The sequence below is a fragment of the Saccopteryx leptura genome, chromosome X, assembly GCF_036850995.1.
Source record: "Saccopteryx leptura isolate mSacLep1 chromosome X, mSacLep1_pri_phased_curated, whole genome shotgun sequence".
NCBI classification, from domain to species: domain Eukaryota; kingdom Metazoa; phylum Chordata; class Mammalia; order Chiroptera; family Emballonuridae; genus Saccopteryx; species Saccopteryx leptura.
The window spans coordinates 98,695,083-98,707,507 of record NC_089516.1 but is presented as its reverse complement, the minus strand read 5'-3'; the positions used below and the strand labels follow the sequence as shown (position 1 = coordinate 98,707,507).

The 12,425-nt window shown below is 41.8% G+C and overlaps 1 protein-coding gene and 1 pseudogene across 1 annotated transcript in view; both read left to right on the top strand.

The window, feature by feature from the left end:
* The window catches only part of COL4A6 (collagen type IV alpha 6 chain), a 423,902-nt gene that overhangs the window by 252,898 nt on the left and 158,579 nt on the right, over positions 1-12,425 (top strand). The gene's annotated exons all lie outside the window — the stretch shown is intronic.
* LOC136385987 (sorting nexin-15 pseudogene) lies at positions 1,147-4,132 on the top strand (annotated as a pseudogene).

Sequence of the window (12,425 nt, the reverse complement as noted above, 5' to 3'; positions counted from 1 at the left end):
CGGAAGTGCGGCGGGGGTCAGATAAATGGCCTCAGGGGGCCGCATGCGGCCCACGGGCCATAGTTTGGGGAACGCCTGTTTTACAGAATGTGTCTCATTTGGATTTGCCTGATTATTTCTCATCAATTCACTAAAGTTGAATCTTTTTGTTTTCTACAATGCTATGTCCTTCTCAGTGCCTCACAACAGTAGGAATACAATGTTGTTTTCCCCGTCACTAGTAGTGATGTTAAGCTTAATCATTTGGTTAGGGTGGTGTCCAACTTATTTCTTCACTTCGTTGATACTGGTAAAGCTTTGAGTTTGTGTGAATATCTTATTTCGTGAGAAGCTTCTTTATGTTGAAAGTATAAATTACTTTATTACTGAAAGTATAATTATATGTTTCATTGCAGAACCATGGGTTGGAAAGAATTTTTCTGTAAATAAAAGAAAAAAATAGAAGATGACATTATTTAAAAAAAAAAAAACTGGCAGTAAGCCTTTTAGCCAGATTCATGAGTAATTCACATGACAAGAGATCTTATCTAAATTGTGAACTGCTGTTGGAGACTTTTGTCCCAGCCTATATGTATGAGTATCCCTAGAACAAAGCCTAGTGCCTAGACTACATAGATATTCAAGGAAAGTTTACTGAATAAGTTTACCTCCAATTGTACTATATCAATGAAGGAGAAAATAATCCCACTAAGCAAAAAGTGACACAAGTTGGAATTGATTTGGCTGCTTAAGCACCACTCTTCTCGAGAGAAATGACAGAGCTTTCAGTTTTCATCCAGGTATTTGACCTTACTCAGGCACTATTAAAGCCTCTGGTTATTCTAAAAATCTTAGTTTCTCTATATTACACTCAGAAACTGCTCTGAATAAATCAAGAATCAGCCCTGTATTTTTTAGGATTAGACTTGGCTGCAAATAACAGAAAACCCAAAATAACAGTGGGCTAGACAATACAACCATTTATTTCTCTCTGGTATAAAAGTCCATAGTTCTGGTCAAGATGGAGTAACAGGGACTGGATTTATCCTCCTACCTGAAACCTGTGAAAAAAACAGACAAAATGAAAAGAATAGTCTTTAGACATTGGACACCAGGTAACTAATAACAGTGATCTCTGAGAGACAGGACACAAACAAGTTGAGCCCTATGATTGTCCCGGCTTACTGCCTGGAGAGAATTTCCAAGCAGTGGTACAGGGAATGGAAACTTAAGCAGGGCCAGGTGGATGAAAAGAAGGATCCAGAAGGTGGGAAAAATAGGCAGATAGAATTTGCAGGACAAAATACTGTGTGGGGGGGCAGAATTGAAAAAGAAAGGACCCATCTTCAATCTTCTGCTGCATACTGATCAACACATGTATATAAGTCCAGGAAAAGGACCACCCAAAAGGAGCAGGAGGAACAATCTTCAGAGATCACACAAGACTAGTAATAGTGCTTGTTGTTCCCACCAGCCAGAATTGAAACTCTCAATTCATAAAGCGTCAGAGTATTCAAAAGTGTCTTGGCTCAGTACTGGTGCCAAATTAGTCCCAGACTCAAGGCTGTTTTAGATCTGCTTGATGAAGGTTCAAAACAGGCCTTGAAAGGCTCAAACTGTTCTTGAGTAACTTAACTGAGCTCCAGAAGGAAATCCAAGACTATTTATAGAAATATAAAATACCCGTCATCCAACAAGATAAAATTCACATCCGACATCCAGTTGAAAACTACCAGGCATTCAAAAGAAGAAAGAAAATACAACCCATAATAAAGAGAAAAATCAATCAATGATAACCAACCCAGAAATACTACAGATAGGATTAGAAGACAAAGACTTTTATACAGTTATGATAACTGTTTTGCATATGTCTTAGAAGCTAAAGGAAAGATTGAACATGTTAAATAAAGACATGGAAGACATTAAAAAGACTCAAATATACTGCTCACATAAATTAGGGAATATTTCAAAGTGAATATGAAGCAATAAAAAAAGGAAGCATTTGATTTTTTTTATTAAACAAGAACATCAGAAAAGCAAACAACAAGTCAAAGAAAGTTGTTCAATTATGCAAATGAGATGCAAAACCAACTTTTATTTCATTGGTGAAAATGCACTACTGTATACAAAAGGCTGAAACCGGCCCTGGCCGGTTGGCTCAGAGGTAGAGCGTTGGCCTGGCGTGCGGGGGACCCAGGTTCAATTCCCTGCCAGGGCACATAGGAGAAGTGCCCATTTGCTTCTCCACCCCCCCTCCTTCCTCTCTGTCTCTCTCTGCCCCTCCCGCAGCCAAGGCTCCATTGGAGCAAAGATGGCCCGGGCGCTGGGGATGGCTCCTTGGCCTCTGCCCCAGGCGCTAGAGTGGCTCTGGTCGTGGCAGAGCGACGCCCCAAAGGGGCAGAGCATCGCCCCCTGGTGGGCAGAGCATCGCCCCTGGTGGGCTTGCTGGGTGGATCCTGGTCGGGCGCATGCGGGAGTCTGTCTGACTGTCTCTTCCCGTTTCCAGCTTCAGAAAAAAAAAAAAAAAAAAGGCTGAAACTACTGGAGTATCTGCATGTTTCTTGATCCCCTAATTTTTGTGAGCAGGTGTAGAACTTCTAGAACTGAAAAACTCAACGTCCAAAAAAAATATAAAAGTCCAGGTAGGCAATTCAGGGCTTCTGTGGAAGCTCCACAATAAGCTTTTGTGGAGTTGCCCTATCATTCTCAACATATCATGTCCAAGCTATTGTCCAAAATGGCTGCTCCAACTCCAAGCATCATATCTTTATTCCAGCCAGCAGGATTGGAAACTAGTTGAAAAGAGTATGTCCTCCATTTAAAGACACGTAGAAATCACATGACATCACTTCTCTGTACATTCCATTGGTCAGAATGTAGTCTCAGGGTCATACCTGCGATTGAGAACAAAAATACTAATTTTTTATTCTGATCTCTCAGTGCCCAGTTAAAATGTCAGAGTTCTCGTTGAAGAATGGAAGAAGCAAAATAGGGGGACAACTGGCCATCATTATTTTTTAAGTTCAAACCTATATCAATGCAGGAGAGGTTCTGATCCAGTTTGAATAACATTATGACTTCTGGCTTAAAAATAATGAGCCTGTCCAGCAGTCAGCTCAGCCCCAGCTGGCTTGCCACGTCCTGCCAGGGAAAAGATGACTTCTTGCTGCACTACATAGAATACGACTGCCAGCTCCGCCCCCAAAGGCTACACCAAGTTCATCTCCAAAAGGGACCCAGAGGATGTCCAGGAGGTGGTGGTCTGGAAGCGGTATAGCGACTGAAGCTGCACAGGGACCTAGCCTACACACAGCAAAACCCTACTGATGCCTGAAGGATTTCTCTGCTTTCCCTCAGGTCTGGCTGTTTGGCAAATCGAAGTTTCTCTGATTGAGGAGCGGTAAAAGCAGGGTGAGGACTTGTTTCACTTCACTCTTCATAGCCCCACAGTCAACAACAGCCCCCAGCTCAAGGTGTTATTCCGGTGTGGGGTGGTGACATGGCCCTCTGAGGTGTTCAGAGACCTGCACGTTTTGCCATCCCCTCTCATCCCAACAATACTCCCTGATGAGTTCTGGTTGCTCCAGGCACTCCCCACAGAGAAGAGTGGCCTTGAGGAATTGGAGGTGCAACCAGAACCCCTGCCATCCAGCCTTTCCTGGAAGGCCGTGGGTCTCCTTTTTAACTGTGGAAGCACCAAGGAGGTGTCTAATCCCCCTGCCCAAGGGAGGCCCCACGCTAGGACAAGCTTGACTCTTTGACCTTTTCTCCAAGGAAGGGGCTGCAGGCCCCAGTCTTATCCACATAGGTGAACTGACAACAACGTAGGCAGAGTTTGAGAAGCTGGACCAAGAACTCTAGGAGCCAGGAGGACCCAGCCCTGCCTATCTGAGCCAAGCCACAGAGCTCATCACCCAGGTCCTGCAGAATGAGAAGGCGAGTGAGTGCCTGCCCAGCAACTCTGCAGGGTTACCAGGACAGTGTGCATATCCTGCCTCAGGGAGTTCCCAGTGATCCATTGCCTGTCCACTGGGAAGCTGTAAAGAAGAAGGCAGCTGAGAACTTAAAGCAGGCAGAGGAAGACCTGCACCTGTACCTGTGCCAAGTTCCACCCCGAGAAGGAGTGGACACTTCCCCAGGACTTGAGCTCTAGCACTACCAGGTACTCACTTCTCTCCCTGGGGCCTGATCCTGTCTCCTGGTCTTATAACTCCAGAGACCATTTCTGTATGTGACGGGACCAAGAATGAGAAAAACAATGATTTCTCAGCTCCCTGACCACAATCGCCAGCATGGAATCAGAGACTGACACTTCTGATCCTGCCTCTCTCTATCTTGATGTGTGAGCAGTAGCTCTGGGCTCTAAACTCTCTGTTTCCCCATCTAGAATCATGGGCCACAGTTTGTGAGTTAGACCAGTTTTTACATTTTTTAATAGTTAAAAAAAATCAAAAGCATGTTCCGTGACAGGTGAAAATAATATTCCATTTAAGTATCTAAAACACAATTTTATTAGAACACACAAAAAATACTGAGACTGCACCTCAGTGTTTTTATTGTCAGAAATTAAAAATCTGATTAATTTATTCTGGAGTTGTTTGACTTCTAGCTCTCATACCTCCATTACTTTTGAGTTTATCTCAAACAAACTGCCAGAGTTACTCCATTTCCCCAATCAGTGACACCAAGCTAGAATTGGAGTTTAACATTTTGTTTAACTTATGCTTGTGTTTATCCTGGCCAAAAAAGACCAAGGTCATTCTGTGTGTTTATGCCCCAGTCCTGAAACAGCTCACTTTCATTTCTAATAAAGTCACTAACACCTGCAGCTAAAACCAACTTTAACAGGGACATCCATACTGTATGCCCTGGAACCCCAATGTTTTCTCCATGGTGGAGAACAAATTGGCACATGAGAGATACAGTCTTTTCTATGGACCATGTAACTCCTACCTGGAGTTTCTTTTGGTTGGCTATATAACTATTCCTAAGTCTCCAATAACTTGGTTATTATACTTGTTAATCATTTTGAATAGTCTTTCAGTGTTTCTGGAGGTATTGTTCTCATAATGTCAGAGTGGATTTCACAGTTTTTAAGAGGTTGTGGGTGGACACACAACTGATCTGGTTTTGTCAGACAAGAAAGTATTGCTGAAAAATGGCAATATTTTTCAAGCTGCAAACCAAGTGTATGGCTGGTTCACTGAATATTCCTATAGAGCATCCTCACTAGCTGCTGTCTTGAGCACCTCAAACTAAAAGATCTACAGGAATTCAGGCTGAAGCACTTTCCAGTTGCTAATGGCTTTGATTGCTTTAACAACCTTCTGCTCAGACACTGCAATATCACATGTTCACTTTCTCCCCATATAAGCTCTTTCCTTCTGTAATGACACTGTTATCTATTTTCAGTATCATTGTCATCATTATTTTTTACACCAAATAATAGTGATTTTGGAAGTATAGCATTTGTAAAGAAAATTAATACTCTAGAGAATTGCTTTGGTAGAAGAGGTTGGGATGGAATTTACAGTGTTAATTGGGACTCCAGCTTGTGAACGCAGGGGAAGCCTCTTTCCCTTTAAGCTCTGCTACTATGAACCTATCCACGGAAGGCACAGTGGAGTAAATTGAGGGAACACACCCACTAACCTACAGTGCCCTTCCTAACTTAACTTCTCATTGAACACCCAGTAGACCCAGAATATATACATCTGAGCCACTTGGTAAAAAGCAGATGGTTTTGACTTGACAAAATGCTATTTCTCAGGTACAATTTTGTTTTCAGTAAAACCTTGCTGTTTGGATAAAATAGAAGTAGGTGTGGCACATTGATTTAAAGGGAAAATAACTCATAAGATTGAGTGGGTGTTCCCACCCAATAAGAAATGGATAATAAAAGGTTAAGTTGTTTTCCAGGTGAAGGTAAAAAGTAGACCTTTGTTAGGCATGGAGGTGCGTTTGAAATGTCATGCTTTATGAACTCTGAAAACTAGAAATTTGTTCCATTTATTTTAACTAACCCTTCATTGACCATGACTATCAAAAGTTTGGAGTGAACACAAGAACCGTCAGTGACCTTTAACACTGTAAATTGCAAACTTTTACTACCTTAGTGCCTGTCTTTCTGATGCCTCTTTTTATTTATTTAGAAAACCTAACATTCTTTAAACTGGATGGCTCCAGATATGTAAAGTATTTGGATCCAAACCGTGAATTATACCAAATGAGGCAAATTAAAGTGGGGTTTTTTTTTTGTGGTCTTTAAGAAAAATCTTGTTGAGAGCTTCACCAAATAATATACAAAAGGACGATTCATCTTTAAGTCTTTGTATCTTTCTATTCAGTTGACTAAACCTAAAGCACAAGAGCTATTTGTCCTCTCTCTACTAGTCAAGCAGGGCAATGGAGTAGTGTTAGCAAATCAATAAATATACCACTAAACCTATTGAATGTGTTGTAATTCTTTTTGCTTCTGCATTTTGAGTTTCTTCATCTAGCTCTCATTTCTCAAGTGCAGCTCTTCAGATGCTGTCTTGTATAACCCAAAATACTTTTCAAAGAACAAATTACAATCTTCTCCATGCAGCACCCTCGATTATAAGGGCTCTATGTTCTTCCCAAGCCCTCTTTTTTCTTGGAACTTGGTGTCTAATACATTCTTGTCACTTTGTATGTCATGGTAGATTTTAAAAGTTTTTTAAAAAGTTCTGTAGCTGACCCTGGCTGGATGACTCAGTGGATAGAGCATCGGCCTGGTGTGTGAACGTTTCAGGTTTGATCACTGGTCAGGGCACACATAAGAAACAACCTTTTGCTTCTCTCCCCCTCTCTCTCCCCTTCTTTCTATCTTCCCCTTTTACGACCAGTGGCTCAACTGGTTTGAGCATTGGCCCTGGGTGCTGAGGATAGCTTGGTTGGTCCAAGGGCATCAGCCTCAGGTGCTGAAAGTGTCTCTGTTTGTTCTGACATGAGCCCCAGATGGGAGTTGCCTGGTGGATCCCAGTCAGGGCACATGTAGGAGTCTGTCTCTCTATTTCCCCTCCTCTCATTAAAAAAAAGGTACTGTAGCTATAAAGCATTGTGTCCTGCCATTCCCTGTAATCAAAATATCAGGTGATTCCACAACGGGCAGCTGTAGTTATTGGTGAGGCTAGAATGATAGTCTTTGAGACTCGCTTTCTTCTCACATTTTTAGAGGGCCTAAAGCCAAATGAAGATGTTTGTATTAAGTTACAGATACCCCAAAGCCAACATTCCCTCTGAACCAACAGGTACATAGCAAGTATTTACTGAATACCTACTAACAGAGCATCTCTGAGCTAAGTACTGAAGTATAAGCTTTTGGCAACTGTCTCCATCTGATAGCCATACCTGTAGTCTTTAAGTATGCTTTCCCTGTCCCTGGAGATGTAGAGGAATCTCAGAAGTTTGGGGTTTTAATAACATTTTCTACCGGCTTAGAAATATAAGATGGACAAGGCATGCTCGGAATATTGGATGATGCTCTATTTTCAGTTTAGGAAAAGGAAAAATGTACTGCAAATTCTAAGAGTGAACTATCCACTTTATGAACCATCAAATGTTACAGCTAGAAAGGATCTTTAGTTATCACCTAGTACAACTGTATTTTCAGATAGTGTACCTACAGGCCCTGAGATTCAGCAGGGGCTTCAAAGGTTGCCTCTGCCCTTCTTGCCTTCACCCCTTTTAATCAGTGGCACTGATTTGACTTTATACAAGATTTTGTTTCTGTAACAAAGATTCTATAGCTTTCAAAAAATTGCAAGCCATAAATCTAGTTCCACCCTCTCATGTTACAAATGAGGAAGCAGAGCCCCAGAAGAGGAAGGGAATTTGGTTGAGGGTCTATAGATTATTAGAAGCTGCAATATTCAGTTTTCTGATTCTAGTGATCCACTTATCTATACCACCAGTCAGCCTAGCAGCAGACACTTCTAAATTACCAGAGTGGCCTGCTGACTTTAGAATAGCCACTTGACTTCGGAGCAGGAAGAATTTGCTTTCGGTATCCTGAGGCAAGTGCTTTAGGTCCTGAGTCATTCCTGGAGACCAGAAAAAATGAGAGAACAGTAAGGAATCTATCTATTCAGCCTTACATTCTCTTGTTCCTAAATGGGTCCTCATATTTTTTTTCTTTTTTTGTGACAGAGACAAAGAGAGAGACAGAGAGAAGAACAGATAGGGACAGACAGACAGGAAGGGAGAGAGATGAGAAACATCAATTCTTCTTGCGGCTCCTTAGTCTCCTTAGTTGTTCATTGATTGCTTTCTCATATGTGCCTTGACCAGGAGGGCTACAGCAGAGCAAGTGACCTCTTGCTCATGCCAGCAACCTTGGGCTTCAAGCCAGTGACCTTGGGGTCATGTCTATGACCCCATGCTCAAACCGCGACTCCACGCTCAAGCCTGATGAGCCGCTGCTCAAGCCTTATGAACCTGTGCTCAAGCTGGTGACCTCGGGATTTTGAATCTGGGTCCTCTGCATCCCAGTCCAATGTTCCATCCACTGTGCCACTGCCTATAGGTCCTCATCTTTAACAAGAGGATAAGAATACCTAGCTAGTAGAATTCTGAGGATTAACCGAGATAATATGTGTAAAGTATCTGGAACATAGTAGGTGCAAAATAAATTCTTAATTATTTTTTAGTTTTTTAATTTTTTTATTCAGTGAGAGTAGGGGAAGCAGAGAGAGACTCCCACATGCACCCTAACTGGAATCCACCTAGCAAGCCTACTAGGGGGCAATGCTCTACCCATCTGGGGCTCTTGCTCAGTTGCAACCAGAGCCATTTTTTAGCACCAGAGGCAGAGGCCATGGAGCCATCATCAGCGTTTGGGGCCAACTTGCTCCAATCGAGCCATGGCTGCAGGACAGGAGGAGAAGAAAAAGAGAGAGAGAAGCAAGAGGGAGAGGGGTGGAGAAGCAGATAGGTGTTTCTCCTGTAAACCATGAGTAGGAATTGAACCTGGACATCCACAGGCCAGGCCAACACTGTATTACTGAGCAAACTGGACAGGGGATGATAAATCTTAATAATATAGCTATTTTGCCCTGACCAGGTGGTTCAGAAGATAGAGAGAGTGTCATCCTGCTGCACCGAGGTCATGGGTCCATAGGGATGGTTCAGGACACATATGAGAAGCAAAGTGACCAATGAGTGCATAACTAAATGGAACCATTAAGTAGAACAACTAATCGATTCTTCTCTCTCTTTCCCTCTCCCTCTCCTTCTAATTCTCAAATCAATGAATTTTTTTAAATTACAAAATAATAAGCCCTGGCCCATTGGCTCAGTGGTAGAGCTTTGGCCCAGTGTGTGGATGTCCCGGGTTCAATTCCCTGTCAGGGAACACAGGAGAAGCGACCATCTGTTTCTCAGCCCCATTCCCCACCTCTCTCTCTCTTTTTTTTTTCTCTCTCTCTCTCTTTTTCTCTTTCTTCTCCTCCCCCAGCCATGGCTCAATTGGTTTGAATGCATCAGCCTTGGGCACTGAGGATGGCTCTGTAGCCTCCACCTCAGGTGCTAAAAATAGTTCAGTTACAAGCATGGTGCCAGGTGGACAAAGCATCAGCCCCAGGCAGGGTTGCTTGGTGGATCCAAGTCAGGGCACATGAGGAAGTCTGTCTCTCTATCTCCCTTCTTTTCACTTGGAAAAAGGAAAAAATAATAATATAGCTATTTCTTTGAAACATGAAGTGATATATTTTATTGATGTGGCTCCCAATTATTATATAGGCAAAAAAGAAAAAAAGAAAATGAGGCCTTACCAGGTGGTGGTACAGTGGACAGAGTGTCAGCCTGGGATGAGATCCAGGTTTGAAACCCGAGGCTTGAGGGCAGGCTCACCAGCTTGAGCATGGGATCACTAACTTGAGCGTGGGAGCATAAACATGACCCCATGGTCATTGACTTGAACCCAAAGGTTGCTGGCTAGAAGCCTAAGGTTGCTGGCTTGAGCCCAAGGTCACTAGTTTGAGCAAAGGGTCACTGATTCAGCTGTAACCCCTTGTTCAAAGCACATGTACGAAAGCAATCAATGAACAGCTAAGGTACCACAACAAAAAATTGATGCTTCTCATCTCTCTCCCTTCCTGTCTGTCTGTTCCTATCTCTACCTCTTTCTGTCTCTCTCTCTGTCTCTCACTAAAAAAAAAAAAGAGATTTGTGAATCAGAGTCCAGGTCAAGGGTAAGTTTACCAAACCAAGTTACTTGGTTTACCAGAAAAATGCTAGTTTCATATATCATTTGGTGGAGTCAAAGCACAGTCTTCACTTCTCGGGCATCCTGGCAGGGTTTGGCAATCTTAGTATGCATAAACAGAAAGTGTGGTACTCCGTTCCTCTTAAGCACAGGGCTAAATAATAGTATTCTTTGTTTTGCCTCTCATAATCTGACTGGCATATATGGAGGATATTGATTGTCAAAAGAGATAGTTGTTTTTCTTGGATAAGTTTAATTCTCAAAAAAAGAAAAACTCAGATGAAATTTCCTCACTTGGAATTAACATATTCATACATTACCACAAAAAAATCTAAATGGGAAGAGCCCTCTATTTTGTAGAAACAGCCTGGAATGCATCACTGACCGGGTTGCCTGGTTTCATGGAGCATTTGCTTATATTTAGTGTCTGTGATTTGGGCTGGGAATTTTCCAAGGGAAAAGTTACATTTTGGGCATTGAACTTCAAAGCTCCACTAATTTTCATCCTCATTGCAATCTCAATCCTAAGCAACTGATTTCCTTCTAAAGGCATATGTGGTGTCTTTTGGATTTCCTATATAGATACTTTAATTGCAGTGTTCACACTCTGCTAATTTCCTTTGGATTAACTCTCTTAGTTTCCCAATCACTTTATCTCATCTGAGCAGTGGTCCTGACTTATTAAAGCTTATACAATTGATCCTAAATTTCCTAGCTAGAAAGTAGCAATAGCCAGAAGTAGAACCTAAGCAGTATGACCTTGGACTTTGAGAGCTTAACCTCTATGCTTTATCGTTTAGGAATTTCAAAAGCAAGAGTGACAACCTCATGGTAGATTACAAATAAGTCTGCAGAGAGATAAGCAGTGGAATAATATGTGTGTGCCATACAGGTAGAAAAGCACAGGGCAAAATGTGGGCCAGGGTACATAATTTACCTTGAGTATGGGATCATTTGAAGGGGTATTAGAAGGTGACTCCTTGAGCAAAGTTGGGATTATATTATGGAGAACCTGTTTTGAACAGATGAATTTATGCTTAGTTCAGCAAACAACTGGAGGTTCTTGCTTGCCTTCTTCTTCCCCTTTTCTTTCCTTCTTTCCTTCCTCCCTCCCTTCCTTCCTTTCTTCCTTCTGTTTTTCTTTCTCACTTTCTTCCTTTGCCTCTAAAATAATATGTACTTTGTAGAATAAAAATGAATATTAAAAAAAGAATACCATCTGAAAGCTCCTCAAAAAAGCTGACTTATGTTAACATTTTCTATATTTTCGTACACATATGTACATATACATAATACCATATTATGGAAAGAAGAATTCTAAGATTCTTGCTCCCTGGCTATATGTTCTATATAATCTCTCTTTTAATTTGTGCAGACCCATGACTGATATTTTGTCACTCCCTTGATTAAGTTACGTTATATGGCAAAGGTGATGAGATTGTTACATTATATAAGAATTTTTAAAAAAATTTTTCAACAGGTTTTGAAGAAGAATCTTTGTATTGTGAAAGGACCATATAGCTAGGATATGAAAGCAGCCTCTCTGAAAGCTGAGAGTGGCCCTTAGCTGTTAGTGAGCAAGATCTCGGAGACTTCCATCCTTAAACCACAAGGAATTGAATTTTGCCAATAAGTAGTGAGCTTTCATCACAGCCTTGTTTGATACTGTGATTTCAACCTAATGAATATATTAACTGTATTTTCTTATTTTCTGTAGTTTTGATGCTTTGGCATCTGGGTCTTGCTGTCTGGGGAGAGACTGTCTTCCTCAGGGTTAGCCAGTTCTTAGAGATAGCAAGTAACTTGGCTAAGAGGGCACTTTTCACATACAAACTAATCCAGAGCCCATATCTAAACCGCCTTATCTATCTGTCCCTTACATTCTGGAGGCTATATTTCTCTGCCTCATCATCCCAGGCCCCGGTACCAGACAATACTGACAGCTCCTATAACCCAGAACCCTCTGAAATTGATCAAACTAGCCAATCTTAAACCTGCTCACTCTGCTTTGCCTTACCTTTTCCATGGAAACTACAATAAAAGTTCTTGCTCATTGCTTCTGCCTCCTAACCATTCCTGATATTTCCCCAAGTTGCATGCTGTGCCCCCACTCCTGGGAACTGTGGTGACAAATTACACTGTATCTGTTTTAGTGAGTGTCCTTTCCTATCAGTTGGCCTCGCCATACTTGATTGATAACCAAACCTACATCTTAAAA